Genomic DNA, 14,788 nt, shown 5'->3' with positions numbered 1-14,788 from the left:
CCTGAAGATAGAGTATTATATCAAGTTGGACCTCATGATCATTCTCAAACATTTGAAGGGAGTATCAGATAGATGCTGTTAGAGAAATCAGATTTTATTTTGACTAGATAAAATACTTATTAGAAGAGTTTTAGGTAAAACAACAGATGACCCTCAAACAAAAATTAATATGGTCCTCAGCACACAAATGAAATAAATGTTGAATCTGTACCATATGCAGTCATAGGCTATGAATTCTTGCTTACTAATAATATTTAGCAAAAAGCTTACACAAAAGCCAAACCTAAATTTAAGATTAAAATAATTTGAAAAATGGGGTGCCTGGGTAGCTCAGTGGTTGAGCATCTGCCTTTGGCTGAGGTCGTGATCCCAGGGTCCTGGGATGGAGTCCCGCATCAGGCTCCCTGGAGGGAGAAGGGTGTGTATTAATATTCTGAAAAGATTTATACCCATTGTAACTTATGACACAGTCTCAAATGAAGAGAGACCTCAGTAAGTTGGGCAGCATTTTGTCAGTTTGGTGTTCTTTATAATGTTCCAGAATTTTCTGAATTCTGAAGGAATTTTCTGCTTTATAAGAAGAACTTACAAGATTTAGTTCTATAAGAATTAAGTAAATAAAGTAAATGGAAGATTAAGGAATTCATTGATTGTGTATTTTTGTAGCTTAAACAAACCAATATTGATATGTCATTGTTAACAGAAGCCCACACTTTATTCAGATTTTCTTAATTTTAACTAAATGCCCCTTTTCTATTCCAGCATCCTGTTCAGGATATCGCATTTCATTTAATCATCTTACCTCTTTAGGCTCTGCTAGGCAGTGCTGTCTTTACAGACTTTGCTTGTTTTTGATGACTTTGACAGTTCTGAGGAATGCTGGTTGGGTATTTTGTAGAATGTCTTTTAACTGGGATTTGTCTGATGTTTTTCTCATGATGAGACTGGAGTTAAAAGTTCTAGGGAGAAAGACCACAGATGTTAAGTACCATTTGAGCCATATCAAGGGGACACACTATCAACATGACCTGTCACTGCTGATGTTAACTGAACACCTGGAGCTCATAATTGCATTTCTTTACTGTAAAGTTACTCCCACCCCTTCACACTGTATACTTGGAAGGAGGTCACTGTATGGAAGGGAAGCCCTTGTTTGAGAGTGGAGAGGTATGCTGCACCTTTTTGAGAACAGACCATATAAGTTATTTGAAATTCTTCTGCAGGGGACACTTGTCTATTCTCCCTCATTAATTTATGTATTCAATCATTTATTCATATCAGTGTGTACTTACAGACATTTATTTTATACTTTGGGTCATAATCTAATATGATGTTGGTCCAAATTGGTCCAGCTTTGATTATTGGGAGGTCTTTTAATTGGCTCCAGGGACTTTTTGATAAACCCCCTGGTCATAGTTTTTAATTATATTTAATTATATTATTATTTAACACTTCCTTGCCTTTTGCACTACAAGATGCTCAAGGCTCCTCTTGTGCATTCCTTGCCCTGGTCCTAGAATCAGCCATTTCTCCAAGGATCCCTGAGTCCACTAATTACAGAGCAGCATTAGAAATCAGGATGTGGGTGCTAGATGTGTTTATTGTTGCAGGGTGTTGTTGTTGCTAGATGCACTCATCTGACAGAGCAAGGAAATATCTGTGAGAATATTAACTTGTGTGTAAATACAAAGCTCTAAATATTTTTTTAATGAAACCATCTCTATCTATATTAAGCTAAACATGGTTTAGGTCTCAGCTCTAATGTGTTACTACTTGGGTCATTCTAGCATCCTCCTTCCCCTTGCTTATCTCCAACCTCCCACACCGACAGTGAGAAACCTGGTGGCTCCCCGTCCCTTTATTTCCTTAATTGTTCAGTTCCAGTCTACATATACGGTGGTTTCAGAACTGGTAACGTGTACCCCAGTGGGAAACACACTATCAACTAGAACACAGTACTTATGTACAGTTTCCATTGTCCTCTGTCCTACAGGCCCCGCTTATTTCCAGAGATTGAGGTCAGCCTCTTTCCGCCTTGCCTCTGAAGTGAGGTTGTTTCACTCATTTGTAATACAGTTAGATCCTTCAGTCACAGCCTATATCCCATCCTGGGATCCCATGACCTCATAAGTGATTCATATTTTTATATTCATTAAATCTCCCTCTTTATACAGAAAAATTCTACAGATTTTGAGAAATGCATGGTATCATGTACACACCATTATAGTATCATACAGAATAGTTTTGCTACCCTAAATAACTCTTTACTTTACCTACATACCCCCACTCCCAGCTTAAACCTTTGGCAACCACTAATTTGTTTAATGACTTACATAATTTTTCCTTTACCAGAATATCAAATAATTGAAATCATAAAGTATCAGTCCTTTTCAGATTGTTATGTTTCATTTAGCAATATGCATTTAAGTTTTATCCATTCATTTGTATGTCTTGAGAGCTCATTTATTTTTATTGCAGAACAGAATCACATTGTATAGAGGTGCCACAGTCTGATTATTCACTCAACTCTTGAAGGACATCTTGGTTACTTCCAGTTTGGGATGATTATGGCTAAAGTTCCATACAGGTTTTTGTGTGGACCAAAGTTTTCAAGTTGGTTGGGTAAATACCTAGTTTTATATAGTAAAACTATATATGAAACTGTGAAACTGTCTTCCAAAGTGGCTGTACCACTTCTCATTCTCACTAACAATAGATGAGAGTTACTGTTGCTCCATATTTTTGCCAGTATTTGAGATTTTCAGTTGTTTGTTTTGTATTCTAGACAGTTTTAGCCATCTTAGCCATTCTAATAGGTATGTCATATCTGATTACTGTTTTCATTTGCATTTCCCTAATGAAAAATGATTGATAATTTTTCTTTTTTTTTTTTTAAAGATTTTATTTATTCATTCATGACAGACACACACACACAGAGAGGCAGAGACACAGGCAGAGGGAGAAGCAGGCTCCATGCAGGGAGCCCAACCTGGGATTCAATCCCGGGTCTTCAGGATCACACCCCAAGCTGAAGGTGGCGCTAAACCGCTGAGCCACCTGGGCTGCCCGATTGAGAATTTTTCATATGCTTATTTGCCACCTGTAAATCTTTTATGTATCTCTATCTATCTATGTATCTATGTATTTATCTTCTACCTATTTTTCTGTCATCTATTGAGAGAGATTTATTTTAAGGAATTGGTTCCTCCATGATTGTGGAAGTTTGTTAAGTACCAAATCTGAGTGATAGACTGGCAGGTTGAGAGCCCAGGGAAGAGTTGCAGTTTGAGTCCAAAGACAGTCTGTTTCTAGAATTCCTTTTTTCTCAGAGGAGCCTAGACTTTGTTCTATTAAAATCTTCAGCTAATTGGATGAGGCCTACCCATCTTATGGTTGGTAAAGTGCAATGACTTAAGTGTTAATGTCATCCAAAAACCACCTTCACAGAAGCATCCCATATAATATTTGACTAAATATATAAACACTGTGGCCCAGTCCAGTGGACACACAGAATTAACAATCAGAGAATTTTTTAATTTCAAATTCCAGTTATTTATTACTGGATTATAAGAAAGCAACTGACTTTTGTGTTTTAAGCATGTACTTTGGAGCCTTTTTAACTTGCTTATTATTCTAGGACTTGAGCTTTTCTTCATACACAATTATTTTCTGTGAATAAAGACAGTTTTACTTATTTCTTTCTAATATGTATATGCCTATTTCTATTTCTTTTCTTGTTGCACTAGCTAAAACTTACAGTGCCATGCTGAATGGGAATGGTGAGAGAGGACATCATTGCCTTATTCCTGACCTTTTTTTTTTTTTTTAAAGATTTTATTTATTTATTCATGAGAAACACACAGAGAGAGGCAGAAACATAGGCAGAGGAAGAAGCAGGCTCCTGCAGGGAGCCTGATGTGGGACTGGATCCCAGGACCCCAGGATCATGCCCAGAGCCAAAGGCAGATGCTCAACCACTGAGCCACCCAGGTGGCCCCGCCTTGTTCCTGATCTTAAGGGGAAAGTGTCCAGTCTCTCATCTTTAAGTAGAATGTTAGCTTTAGGTTTTTAATAGATGTTCTTTATCAATTGAGGATGTTCCTCTCTCTTCGTAGTTTGCTGAGAATTTTATTATGAATGGGCATTGGATTTTGTTAAATTGTAATCAGATATTTTTCTTCTTTAACGTGTTGATATGAGAATTACATCAGTTCATTGGTATATTTTTGAATGTTGAACCAGCCTCATTATACCTGGAATAAATCCCACTTGGTTTTGGTATATAGTTCTTTTCATACATTGATGGACTTGATTACCTAACATTTGGTCGAGGATTTTTGCATCTTATATGCATAAGAGATACCCATCTCTAATTTTCTTTTTAAAAAGTGTCTTTACCTGATTTGAGTATTAAAGTAATGCTGACCTGAGAGACAAGTTAGGAAATGTTCCTTCTGATTTTATTTTCTAAAAGATATTATGGAGAATTAATATGATGTCTACATTAAATGTCTTCTACAATTTACCAATGAAAACATCTGGACCCAGTGCTTTCTTTTTTGGAAGGTTATTAATTATTGATTCAGTTTCTTTTGTAGATATAGGGATGATTATGTTGCCTATTTCTCTTTGTGTGCATTTTGTTTTTTTTGTTCCTCTCAAGAAATTCATTCATTTCATCTATGATATCAAATTTTGTGGCAAAGAGTTGTTAATAGTATTCCTTTGTTATCCTTTTAAAGCACAAGGAATCAGTAATGCTGACCTCCCTTTCATTTCTTATATTGATGACTTGAATTCTCTGTTTTCTCCTTCCCTCCCCCCCCCCCCCCCCTTTCATCCTGGCTAAAGATTTATCAATTTTATTTATCTTTTCAAAGAACTAGTTTTTCAGTCCCTTGATTTTGGTTCTTTGTTGCTTTCTCTGAATCCCACAAGTTTTGCTGAGCTATATTCTCATTGTTATTTAGTTCAAAATACTTAAAACATTTTCTGAAACTTCTTTTTGACCTATGGGTTCTTAGAAGTATGCTTTTTAATTTCCATATATTTGAGGATTTCCCGGTTATCTTTCTGCTACTGATTTCTAATTTCATTTTATTGTAGTCTGAGAATACACTTCGTATGATTTCTATTCCTTTAAACTTGTTAAGGTATTTCTCTCATGGCTCAGAATGTGGTTTATCTTGGTTGATGTTCCACATGAGCTTGCAAAAAATGTGTGTTCTATTATCACTGAATGAAGAATTTTAAATCGTGTCAATTAGATCAAGTTGATTGATGGTACTGTTCGGTTATCTATATATTTACTGATTTTCTGCCCTCTTGATGTATCAATTACTGGCAGAGGATGTTGAAATCTCCAACTATCATAGTGAAGTTGTCTATTCCTTCTTTCATTTCTTTGTTTTTTTTTCTCATGCATTTTGACGCTCTGTCATGTGGCACATTCATGTTGATCATTGTGTCTTCCTGGAGAATTGACTCCTTTATCATTATTTAATGCCCCTCTTTATCTCTGTTAATCTTCTTTGTTCTGAAGTATACTTTCTCTGAAATTATTATAGCTACTCCAGCTTTTTTCCTCATTAGGGTTAGCACAATATAACTTTCTTCATCCCTCAACTTTAACTTGTCTGAATCTTTCTTTATATTTCATGTGGAGTTCTTTCGTAGACAATATAGAGTTGATTTTCTTAAATTCCATATGAGAATCTCTATCATTTAAGGAATTTGAGGCCATACATTTTAAGGTGATTATTGATATATTTGGATTGATATCTATTGTTCTTAACTATTTTCTATTCATTTATTCTTATTTCTCTTATTCCTCTCTTTTTCTGCCATCTCTGGTTTTGATGGAGCATTTTGTGTAATTCCATTTTGTTTCCTCTTTGAGCACATCAATTTTACCTTTTAAAATAATTTTTAGTGACTGCCTTACCATTTATAACATATATTTTTAAATAAACAAAATAAATCTTCTAATGGCACTATATCCAACCATGTACAGTGCAAGTATGTTATAGTGTAGTGCAATTCCTCTCTCCTACCCCTTGATACATCCCTGTCACTTATGTGCTATAATTACACAACACCAACACCATGCTACTATATTCCCTTAAGCAAATATTAATTTTTTAGATCAATCAAAAATCACAACAATAAAAATATTTTACTTTCACTTATTCCTTCTCTGATGCTTTTCCTTTTTAAAAATGTCAGCCCAAGTTTCTAGTCTCTATTGTTTTTCGTCTTTCTAGATAAAGAAGTTCTTTTAATATTTCTTCAAGGGCTGATTTCTTAATGATGAATTCCCTCAGTTTTTGTTTGTCCAAGAAAGTCTTTGTTTTCCTTTCATTTTTGAAGGATAATTTCCTTGAAAGATAGAATTCTAGGTTGGTTAGTTTTTTTTCTTCCAACACGAGCAATATTTCACTTCTGTTTTCTGATGAAAATTGAACTGAAATTCTTATCCATATTTTTGTATAGACAAGATATCCCCCTCCCCCTGACTTCTTTCAGGACTTTTTCTTTGTGTTTGGTTTTCTATAGGTTGAATGTGATGTGACTAAGTGTGTGTGCATGTCCATGCACCCATGTGTTTTGGTAGTAATACTGCTTGGTATTTTCTGAACTTTCTATATGTGTGACTTGGTGTTGTCATTAATTTTGAAAAAAATCTGAGCCATTATCATTCCTATTATTTCTTGTGCTGACCTCTATCTTCTTCTCCTTTTGTTATTGACATATCCTCAAGCTCACTGATTCTTTCCTTTGTCGTGTCTGGTTTATTGATGAGCCCATTAAAAGCATTTTTCATTTCTGTTACTGTGTTTCCAATTTCTAGCATTTACATTCAATTCTTTCTGAGATTTTCCATCTCCTTGCTTACATTAGCCATTTGTCTTAGTCTTTTCAGGCTGCTATGCTAAAATGCCACAGACCAGGTGGCGTTTAAACATAAGAAATGCATTGCTCACAGTTGTGGAAGCTGGGCATCTGAGATCAAGGCACCAGCAGATTTGGCCTGATGAGACCCTGCCCCCCAGGTGTCTATCTTTTTGCTGTGATCTTATATAGTAGAAGGAACAAGGGAGCTTTTACAGGTCTGTTTTATCAAGGCGCCATTACCCCTTATGAGGGCTCTGTCCTAAAGACCCAACCACTTTCCAAAGGCCTGACCTCCAAATACCATCACACTGAAGGTTAAGATGTCAACAGGGGACTTTTGGGAGAACACAAACATTCGGTCCATAGAACCATTTGTTTTTGCATGTTGTCTCTTGACCCACTTAACATACTAGTCATGATTATTTAAACACACTAATACTGAACATACTAATCATAGTCCTTTACAGTTCTTTGGCTTCTGATTCTAATGTCTTTGTCACATCTGATTCTAATCCTGCTGCGGTTCTGCATGTTTAGACTATTTTTCTTTTGCTCCTTTGCTACCTTATCTGTGTTTTGAAGGCTGAATAACAAGAATAGAGCTAAGTAGGTCTTTGGTGTGAAGATTTATATTAACCTGGCTAGGAGTTGGTCTGTTTTCTGTGTGTTAAATGTTTACTATGACTGTAGGTGCTAGAGGCTTAAAATTTCTCTGATTTCCATGTTTTTGTCTCTCCTATTGTCTTTAGATTCCCTTTGAACTTTTCTTAGAGTGAATTTGTTTTGCTGTGATCTTGACTCTGTTCCATGGTTTTATGTTCCAGGAGTCCTGTTGGGGTTGGTAGCAAGGCGAAGGGGCCAGGGAACATTCCAGTGCCCTGTAATCTGATCACAGTGACTTGGGCCTGGGCCTAGGGGTTGTGACTTTCACCAGTGTCTCTCCATTGGCACAGGTTACCCTTATGTCCCTTCCTCACTTCCTTCCATTTATTTCCTTGAATGCTGGCCCTGTAGACTATTTTTCCCCATGAGACAGAGGCTGGAGCAGGAGGAAAGCCCCTGACGCACCTGGAATAAGGTTCTAGCAATGTGTTTTTCCCTGAAAAGTAAATCTTTGCTATGGAGAAGGTCTGGGCACATTCTTGAAGATTATTCTTCCCTTCTCTCTGCTGTAGTCTTGAGGGGATCTTTCTCAGGTCTTCAACATAAATGCCTGGTATGGTTTCTGATAGTAAAACCCATGAGAATGTTCCTTGCCCCCACAAGGTGTGGTTTCTAGGAACTTCTTGTCACATCTGATTCTAATCCTGCTGCTGTTCTGCCTGTTTAGACTTCTTACTTACTTACTTACTTTTTTTTTCTTTTAAAGATTTTATTTATTTATCCTTGAGAGACACACAGAGAGAGACAGAGGGAGAATCAGGCCCCTTGTGCAAGGCCCGATGTGGGGTTCGATCCCGGGACCCCAGGGTCATGCCTTGAGCCAAAGGCAGATGCTCAACTACTGAGCCACCCAGGCGTCCCAATTTCTTACTTTCTTGCTAGTCCACACTTAGCCTCCAGTAAGTGTTTCTACCAGTTGACGGCTCCAGGGGCTTCTGCTCCAGGCAAACAGATCTCTCTGGTTGTGTCTGTCTCTCCAGATTTTGGGGTGGTGGTCTGCCCATCAAGCTCAACTTTTCTTTTAGGTCCAAGAAAAGTTTTTTATTTTCAGCAAAGGAGAAGGTTGCACAGTTGCACCAAATTTGGACTACTGTTTACTCTGGATCTTAGGTGTGATGCAAATGAGATCAGCCTGCATCTGTTTTGCTCCCATTTATCCTTGTCTTTAATCCTCCACTAGCTCCCATTTGCTTCTGGGGCTGGGATCCATCTGTTTCCTCTTCCTAGTCCCTTTTCCTTTGTAGCCTTCTGGAAAGGGATGTAAAAGCCATTCTTAATTGCAGTTCCAGGGCAGAAAAAGTAAAGCTGATCCTGCATCAGTGGATTGAAAATGGGAACAGAGATACAGCACAGATGTCTTTCTGAGGGGCCACCACAGGTCTTGGTTACCAGCAGGGTGTGATGAGGGTGACAGAGTAGAGGTAGAGGTAGGAGAAAGAATACTGCAATTGTAGGCTGTTTGACTGGGTGGATTAATCATTGGTTAGGTATGCCCTGCACATATCTAACAAACGGATAGATATTTCCACTATGATGGGAAAATCAAGCAGACTGTTGCATCTAAAACAGAAGTTTTGATGTGATCACATCTGTGCTTTCACAAGGAGACCTCAGGAGGACAGGCAAGTCATTGGGAGATATTTTGGGGGCAGGTAGATGCCAGGCTTCTCTCATCTCCCTTCTCCTTGACAGAGACCCAGAGGGGATGGATTGAGTGTTGCTGAGGCCCAGCAGAAGATGGAAGGAAACAGTTGCTCATAGATCTCCTTGCATTGCTCTGCTGTGAAAAGAAACTCAATAAAAGCTTCATTTTCAAAAAACAGTAGGCTTCTTTTCTGAGAAATAAATGCTATTTCCTTTCTTTTTTTCTTTTTACCTGCACTAACAGGAAACTGAATTAAGGTTGAGTTTTGCACCCCAAGGCTGCAGTTGTAGATACAGTTGTTTTCATCCTTGTGATCAAATATTGAAGGTGCACGTGGGGAAACTGATGCCAAGGTGGAAGCACAGAGTCCCCTGTGGGCTACGTGAATGAAACATTCTATGCCCTGAATCACAAGCAGGCTTTGAAATCCCAGATTTCACTTCTACTTGAGTCTGTTTTGGAATTGTGAGAAATCAATATGAAAACGTATAGATGCAACTTTGAAAAAATGTCTTCACTCACCTGAAAAAGCCAGACTGGAAGCGCTCCCACCAGTTAGTGCGCAGTCCCGGTGCAGAGCCACTATCCGACGTGAACCATGAGATGCTCGTCCTCCTTTTAGATCCTCCAAGCCCGCCTGGGTGGGAGCGGCATTGGTCTGGAATCTGAAGTCATAGGGGCTCTTGGGAACGTGAAGGAGCAGTCTAGCAAAATTGGAGAAAAAGGGTGAACTTTAGACTTTATAAAAGAATTCAGGAAGAAAAAAAAAAAGAATTCAGGTTTATTACTTTTAAATATATGGATTAACCTGAGTTGGCCAGAGAAAGGGCTACCCTTGAAAAGGCTGGACTCAACGAAGAATCATTCTAATTCCTGTTCCTATTCCTGTGACCCTGTTTACATGAATGGTCTGTTCAGATATGTCTACAAACGATACATTTTCTGGGGTAGCAAACTTTTCTTCACCATTTACACAGTTCATCTTAGACACTGGTTTTTCATAGATTCCAAGGAAGTGACCTTTTGAGCTGGCCCTTTGCAGATGGCTGCTGGCAGGTCCCATGCTCTGGTTGGCGAGGACAGTGACGGATGAGCACCATCTCCCAGGACTCACCGTCAAAAACTCCTGAAGGCACTGTCTGCAGATGGTGATTAACCAGACAGGTTTATCCAGCTCCTGGAAGACCCTCCTTCTCATTTAACCCCAAGTACATAGTTAGATTGATTGAGGACTATAGAGAGAAATACGCACCAGTCCTGTCCTCGGGCACCAAGAATCTAGTTGGTGGCGAGGGAGCAGGGGGAGATTGTGCAGGTGATGTGGTAGGGGCCATGGAGGAAGTAAGCTCGTGTCTGTAGGGATGGGGGCCACAGGGAAGAGTTGGCAGTTCTGCCTTTGGTGGAAATGGAGGCTCGGGAAAGTTACATAGAAGTGATTTTTGGTTTGAATTATTTATTAAGGGCTTGGTTGAGAAACAGGATCCAAGATGGAGCGATGAAGGCCCAGGGCCTTGGGAATGAAACATATGCTGCTTGGGGGGCTTGTGAATGGCGTAGTGTGGTTGGGTAGTGATGGTGCCTGCATGTGTGTGAGGGGACGGCGCCTTTCATCAGCGATCTTGACAGGTGGATCCAGATAGACAGCAACAGGAGCTGGGGCCATGGAAGATACAATGGAGACTCTATTCTAGTGACCTTGGCAAGCACACGAATGGCCTTTTCACTTTTTTTAAAAAAACCTTTTACTTGAAATAATTTGGGGCTTAACAAGAGAGTTGAAAAGATAGTACACAGAGTTCCTGCACACCCCTCCCCTTACCCCCTCTAATGTTAACATCTATGCAATCCTGGTGCATTAGACAAAGTCAGAAATTAACACTGGTATAATATTATGAACTCAACTGTAGACAAGTAATATTTCATCAGTTTCCCAAAGTCAGAAATTAACACTGGTATAATATTATGAACTCAACTGTAGACAAGTAATATTTCATCAGTTTCCCAAGTCCTCTTCTGTTGCAGGATCTGATGCAGGTTTCATGATGCTTTCAACCCTCATGTCTCCCTAGTCTCTGCCAATCTCCTCACCAGTTCTTTCTTTCATCCCCTGACGTGTTTGGAGACTATTGGCCAGGTACTTTGTGATATATCTTTCCCCTTCCTTCTGTCCATCCCTCCTTCTTTCCTTCCTTCCTGCTTTCCTTCCATGCCTCCTTCCTCCCTCTCTTCCTTCCTTCTTTTCTTCCTCCCTCCCTCCTTCCCTTCTATCTATCCATCCATTTTTCTTTTTTTCTTCCTTCCTTCCTCCCTTCTTTCATTTTGAGCATTTTCTTACCAAGTACACCAGACTCATCTCGCGCTGCACTTCCCTTGCCCATAGCTAAATTTGCTTTTTAGACAGAGAGTGAGGGATGCCTGGGTGGCTCAGCGGTTGGGCGGCTGCCTTCCACTCAGGTCGTGATCCGGGAATCCAGGATCGAGTCCCGCATTGGGCACCTGTGAATAGCCTGCTTCTCCCTCTGCCTATGTCTCTGCCTCTTTCTCTCTCTTTGTGTGTCTCTCATGAATAAATAAATAAATCTTAAAAAATAAATAAACAGGGAGTGACATGACAAGAGACGTGTTTGGAAAGGTCCATGTCATGGAGGATGGATGAGTTTGTAGAGGGGTGACTACTATACTGATCAGGCTGGAGATGAGGAAGCCAGAGCAGGTTTCTGTGATGATGGGTGGATGTGTGTTGGGACTGGAAACACAGGAGTGGGTTTTGCTTTGCTTTTCTGGCCTCCAACAGCAATATTATTGCCCAAGTTTTCAGCACTCTTCCTCTGGCTCTTTCTGGGTTGTTTCCTCGATTTTCTGGATCCTCTCCTTTCTTATCAGAGCTTAACTGAATTGCCTCACTTCTTGCAAGAGAGGCACTCACTGCTCAGATAGCCCTTTGTTTCTTAGATGTGCAAGGATGAGACTCTTTCTTGCTCTGCCAGGCACCGTAATAGGAAATAGGAGGTAAATATCACAGCCAGGTAACTGTTCTCATGAAGCCGACAATTCTAGGGTATATAATAAACCAGTGAAGCTATAAACAACCCAGAGTATTCTAGATTGCTGAATAAGTGTGATGCAAGACATACAGTGAAGAAATCTGATGCAAAAGAACCTCAGGGGATAATTTTGATTGAATGCTCATTGCAAGGCCCATTAAAGGGGCCGGGGGGCAGGTGTTGAGTTGTGCCAAGATGTGCAGGGAAGAGCCTGCCATGTAAAGATCCAAGGAAAGAACACTTCAGGCAGAGGAGTAGCTAGTGCACAATCACCAAGAGGGGGTGACATTGAGTGCACATTTTAGGAACAGATTGAGAATCCATGGGGCTGAAAAATCATGGCCTGGGTCGGGGAGGGCAGGTGAGATCAGATGGGAAATATTACTTGTGGACTGGTCAGCCTAAGGGGAAAATGAATTATATTTCAGGAAGAATGCAAAGCCATCAAAGATTTTTACTTAGAGGAGTAACATGATCTGATCTATAGTTTTTGTTTTGTTTTGTTTTGAGAGAGGGAGAGACAGAGTGTAGGTGGAGTGGGGGGGGGAAGGACAGAGAGAGGGGGAGAATCTTAAGCAGACTCTGTGCTCAGTGTAGAGCCCAACACAAGGCTCCATCTCATGACCCTGAGGATCTGATCTATGTTTTGAAAAATTCACTCTAGCTTTTGTGGTCTCAGGGTTGTAGGAGGGCAGCAGCAGGTGTAGAGAGAAGAGAGGTGAGAGATGAAAAGGGTGGCAGAGATGGGTGTGAAGAGAGGAGGGCATGTTTGGGAAATATTTTGGAGGTTATAATGATAGGATTTGCTGATGAAATAGGGGCAAAAAAATCAAGGATGGAATCTAGTTTTTAGCTTGAACAACTGGGAACTGAGGACAGCTGACCAAAAGGCAGGTGTGCGAGGGGGAGACGAAGAGTGTGATCTTGAGTGTGTAAATCTGTGATGGTGATCAGTAATCCTCATGGATGTGTTGAGAAGGCAGCCCTGAGTTTAGTGTTCGGGAGAAATGTTAATTCAGAGTTAGTAATCTGAGGGTGGTGTTTCAAGCCTTGGAGCTGGAAGGGGACACTGTGGGAGAAGGTACAGATGGAAACCTCCTTTATTTTTGTGCCTTCACAACCCCCAAGTGATTGCTTTAGACATACAAGGTAGCAAATTTCATTAGTATACAAATAAAACAACAGGGCCCTGATTGCAATACCAGGTCGATGCATGGAGTGGACAGAGCAAGCTCCTTTTCCATCTCCCAGCTCCAAAAATCCATTTAATATATTGTCCTCGGATAGAGAACATATCAGATATTAAACTGATAAGAACAGATACTACACTTGATCTTAGTCAAAAGGCCGGGAAGTGATCAGGGCCCTGATTATAAGGAGAATAGCCATCTATCTGGTTTAAGATAGAGACAAAAAATGGAATAAAAGTATTGCAAAACCAAAGGATAAGACACAGCTGACGTGCTCATAGTCAGTTGTTTCTGGGACCAATGAGCACCACAGTGACCCTGGGGCTGTCCCTGGGACTTGGATTCAGAAGAACAGTAGTAAGGGACAGAAGCAGAGCCGTTTGAGGAAGGAAAGGGAAAATGAGATGACTTCCATCTAACTTCTCTTAAGAAGAATATTTAAAATAAGATTCCATGCTTTTGTCAGATCCAGAAGGATGACAGGGGACCAGAAAATCTAATAGGAGGGGAAGGGGGATTCTGAGGAAATAGTCTGGGGCAACCCCCAGGAGAGATTAGGGACTTGGGCCAAGGTCTCAGAGCCACCGCCAAGGGGTCTTGGCAGAACCACTGTGACGATGGCCACTGAGGACTGGGTCAGTGTGAGATTGGAAAGTGGGCATTTAAGAGAGCAAGACTGGGGAGGTCAGCACCAAGTATGCACAGAACCTCTGAGAAAGTCTTGGTGGGACTTTACTCCACAATAGCATATCCAAGGCAGTGAAGGAATTAGGACCCCAAGAGAAGGCATGCTGAAGATGAGCCATGCAAGGTGCGCCGGGACATGTAACATGACGTTAGGAATGGATTGGATTGGCTCTGATGCAGACCATCCCCAGGTAGGATTATCTAACTCAGGAACGTGTAGGCAATATATTCCTCTGAGTAGCAGATGATTTTGGCAGATTCTGAACTTCCTGATTTCATCTCTGTCACTGTGGGATACTTCACTAGACGAAATCTGGTGGGATATGCTTGAGAAACAAATATGTTGGAGGTTGGAACACTAAAAGAAGATCAAAGGAAGGAAGATTTGGAATTCCAGCAAATTGGACTGACTTACCATTTCACGGGGAAGGCATCAAATAAGAAGCGGGTTGAAGTGTTAGAACTCGGCTTCCTAGAACCTTCCTGAAAGTAGTGGCAAGGAGAAGCTGGAAATAAAACACAAGACACATACTCCCCCGCATTTCAGGAAGAAAAGCAGTGTAACAAAGACACGCTAAGCAGAGCCTGAACACGGGTCAGCTGATGAAGCATTTCTAAGAGCACACGGAGTCTCTAGGCTTCCAGGTGGTGGACTCCAAAGACGC

General features: G+C 40.3%; 1 non-coding gene across 1 annotated transcript; it reads right to left on the bottom strand.

The window, feature by feature from the left end:
• Nucleotides 1-13,417: 13,417 nt before the first annotated feature.
• Nucleotides 13,418-13,605, bottom strand: LOC112934280 (U2 spliceosomal RNA). The gene has a single exon (XR_003237878.1). It is a non-coding gene; the product is annotated as a U2 spliceosomal RNA (small nuclear RNA).
• Between the last annotated feature and the right edge of the window lie 1,183 nt (nt 13,606-14,788).

The sequence above is a fragment of the Vulpes vulpes genome, chromosome 3 (assembly GCF_048418805.1).
Source record: "Vulpes vulpes isolate BD-2025 chromosome 3, VulVul3, whole genome shotgun sequence".
NCBI lineage: Eukaryota > Metazoa > Chordata > Mammalia > Carnivora > Canidae > Vulpes > Vulpes vulpes.
The sequence above is the reverse complement of the archived record's forward strand: the minus strand, read 5'-3'. Positions and strand labels throughout refer to the sequence as shown.